Below are 3,956 nucleotides of genomic sequence, written 5' to 3'. Positions count from 1 at the left end.
TGTCTTAAAGTGGCACTTTTTTTTTTCTTTGGCATATTGCAAAGAAATAAAAGACACAGTTACTGAATCTGAAAGAGCAATGTTTTGGGTCTCAGCTCCTCTGGAGTCCCAGCTGGTCTGACTTCCCCTCCACAGTGGTTTTTGTGAGGTTGACTCAAGGTCGGAGATCTGGCCAGATGCCTCCCAGGGAGGCTTTAGTCCTTGTTTTCTGGGATTCTAGGATTTCAGCCCAGTACATAATTCCAGAAAAGAATCACTCTCTGCTTTATTAAACTTGTCTGCACTCAGGCAAAGTAGGCTGTTGATCCTCTGTAGTTTTTCTTTAAAGAGGTGGGGGGAGAGTGAGCATGTGCAGAAATCCATCACCTTGCTTTCCAGTCTCCAGGCAACCGTGCAGGATTCCAACAAGTCACATGATAGCGTTGCTGCCAGGGAGAAGGGGAAAATGGAAAACTGCTATCTTGAGAGAGGAGATGGGTATAAGCAAAGGGCTTTGGATTCTCCTCTAGAAATATTATCAACAAGTAGTCAAAGACCCAGAGGCTAGCGAGAGCTTCTGGCTTCTTAGCACTTGGCCCAGGCTCCTGCTCGATGAGAAGTGTCCCCCCAGAAAGGATGCTGGGGGGAAGGTATGGGGCAGGGGTGACAGTGGGGGAGTTGCTGGCCTAAGGTAACCCAAGCACCTGTTCTGGAAATGAGGCTCTCGGAGGAGTAAGACGATGCAAACCAAACTAGGCCTAGCTCCTGTGTCCCCATGCCCAGTCCCTCCTCCCTGCTGCTGGTGGCCCTGCGATGATGAGGGAACAAACGGGAGTCCCTTGGTTAAAGCTCAGCCTGTGATGATTAGGGCTGGTTGGGGGGCAGTGAAGGGTCACTGGGGACAACTTGGGAGGGGAGGAAAACCACCCATGAAGACCAGGTTTCCACTTCCTTTTTGAAAGCCTCCTCTTTCTGAACATTGTTTATTTTGATTTTGGATGTTTTGATTTTTCTATCTCTCCTCCCCCACAACGTGTGTGTGTGTATCTGTGTGTGCCCCTACCGTTGTTTATGTTGTAGATGTTTCTATGGCAATTCATCCCCCTCTGTCTACACTTTTGTTCCAATAATAACACCTTTTGTGGCCCGAAAACTCCCTGGAACTCTCCAGTGACAGTTTTGCTCTTGGGATTCCTAGGGTTGACAAAGAGGGTAGGTATGCCCTTGGCCCTGAGTCTCATATGCCAGCTCAGAGCTGGTGGCTGAGAGGAGTTGTGGGCCATTCACCCTTAATGATTCTGGAAGGTCAGCTGTTAGAGCCAACCAGTTTCCTTGCACCTAACTGTAGTCCCAAGGCAAAGATGAGTCATCAGGGCCATGCTCTTTCTCTGCCTTTCCCAGCTTGCCTCCAGGTGACAGCATTTCATAGCCAGCCTGGACTGCTGGATTTACACCAAGCTGGCTGTCTGGAGCAGTGAGACTGGGGGGCAGACTGTGGATGGTCACAGCGAGGCAGGTCTTGGGAAGGGAGATGCCACCTGCTCTGGTGCTCAGGAGCTGGAGAGTTTGGCAGCCTGGGCTGCAAGAGCTCTCTAGTCCTTGTCACAGCCCCATAGGCTGGGGACAGATGGAGAATGCAGTCCTGGGCTGCATGTCCTTTTCCAGCTGATCATGGGTGGCAGATCTTCCCTCTAGTTTTCCATGAAAATGACAGTCACATTTCTTGCATGTTTTAAAGTTCTGAAGGCCTAATGATAGGCCTTCTCTGCATGTAAAAGGGCTTGTTATCCATTAAGTTCATCGAGAAAGTAAATAAAGGAAAAGCCAGTAGAGTTGGAGAGTGAAAGCCTTGCACAGCTCAGATGAGGCTGTGGCTTTGCCTTTCACCGGTTGGATCTCTTTGGTTCACACTTTTACGGTTTTTAAAAGGAAGAAAAGTTAATTATTAGTTCATCACATGAGGACTCATTCTATAGCAATAGATAAATAATGTTCTGGGTTTGTGGCACATTTTCTTAGTTTAAGGGAGAAGGTTGTGCATTATACACATTTTGGGGGGAACATGAGGAGGAATTCAAAGGTGACAACGGGGTGAGGAGTTTTCAATACTTTAAAACCACGTGCCAAGAGGAAAAAAGACATTCCATGTCTGTCTAATCTGTAACATATGGAGGATGGGGGGCGTCTGGATGAGAGCAGAGGGTATGCAGTTGTTACGAAGAGACAGTCTTTGCGTGCTGAATGAGGATTCTCCTGGCCAGGCACGTTTGGGAAGTGGGGTTTAAATCTTCCGGGAACTGAGGCAGGCTTCCCAACGCGGTGTCAGGGAGCTACTCCAGCACTCAGGCAGACTCACAGCCCCATCTTTACACACCCGTAAACGCACACCATCCACTAACCGTGGCCCTGTCTTCACCCAAACTCAGACACAGGCGCACAGAGCCACGCGCACGCCTCCCGCATCCGGGCTCGCATACGCCCCGTGACCGTCGGCCAGTCCATCCCAGGGCTACAGCTCCCTTTACAAGCTCCTCCAAACCCAAATTCCCAGGGAAACTTGAAGAGAAGTAGAAAAGTGTTTGATGATAGGAAAAAAAAAATCTGCTTGCTTGCAGTTCTGGCGATGGCCAGAATGCTACCAGAAACTGTTGCATTCCAGAGCTCGGGAGGGCGAGCGCAGGCAGGAGGCGGCGGCAAGAAGGGCCAAGAGGCCGGGGAACTTGAAAGACGAAATCAGAACGCGGGCTGAGAACGCCCCCGGGCCGCTGGGGGCGGGCAGGGGGCGGAGGAGGGCCGGGGAAGGGTTAACGCCGGAGCGGAGCGTGCGGCGGGGGCGGGCCCGGCTCGGGGCGCTGTCCCTTTAAGGCGGGCGGCGCGGGCCGGCCGAGCGCGGCTGTGATTGGCGCGGCGGGATCAGTGGCTCCGCGAGTCGGGCCCGGGGGAGTCGGCTGGAGCCGGCTGCGCTTTGATAAGGTCCTGGCAACTTAGTAACGACCCGAGAGCCGGGAAATAAAAATAGCCCCTCAGAGCCGTGGATTTCGGGGCCGCGCGGCGGCCGAGGTGCTCGCCTCCTCCACCGAAAGCCCTGCTGTAAAAAGTGCGGGCGGAGGCTCGGGCCGGCGGAGCCGCTTCAAAGGAAAGCCGCCTGAGGGCCTGGGCGGGGGCGGCGTGCACCCACCCCAGACCCGGGGTCGAACCCAGTTCCCACCGGCACGCCCCGGCTTTGATCTTTTCCATCTTAGGGAAAGCGGCTTGTTTATTGGCTAGATAAGACTTTTTTCTTTTGGAAAAAAGACAGGCTTGGGATCGGTAGAGTTTAGGATTCTTGGCACAGGCAGGAGTAGCGTGAGACGGCTTCTGATCCGGTTTTGTAGGGTTTGCGGCTCCGGGAGGTGGGCTGGGAGGACGGGGGTGGTGGGTCCCGAGGCTTCTCTGATCTCTGGCAAAGTTTGAAGATCAAAGCCTGGACCGAGTGAGTTGGTTTCTGGTTTGGGGGAGCAGGGAAGACAGAGGTGTAGACTGAGCCGAATTCTTGGCGGGGTTGGGGAGAGGGCGCGCAGCGAGCATTTACGTGTGGGTTGGGTGGGGGGAGTCTGCACGCTGAATCCGGGAGTCCGGGAGCCCATTCCGCCTGTGCTGGGCGGTCTTCTTTAGGGCGAGGATCTTCTGAATTTTTAAGGAGTGGGAAGGGGGAGCGCAGAGGGAGGGGTGAGTGGGGGGAATGGGAACCAGATGCCGGGGAAGGGCACATTTGGAGCTCGAGTTATCTGTGCAGAGCCGAGTGGGGAAATTTACCGAAATTGGTTTCACCTGCACACAGCCCAGCGGCTGGGAGTGCGCCTCTTTGGAAGTGATGCTGTCGGGGGAGGGGAGGCGCGAGGTTAGCTGCCCAGACCCAGCGGGTTTTTGGAAGGTTGTGTCTTACACCTCCCTTGTCCCTTTGCCGCCCCCCGCCCCGCCCTTGCTCCCACCTCACC

Source organism: Galeopterus variegatus, unplaced genomic scaffold, assembly GCF_000696425.1.
Source record: "Galeopterus variegatus unplaced genomic scaffold, G_variegatus-3.0.2 Scaffold2324, whole genome shotgun sequence".
NCBI classification, from domain to species: domain Eukaryota; kingdom Metazoa; phylum Chordata; class Mammalia; order Dermoptera; family Cynocephalidae; genus Galeopterus; species Galeopterus variegatus.
This window is presented reverse-complemented; position numbering follows the sequence as displayed.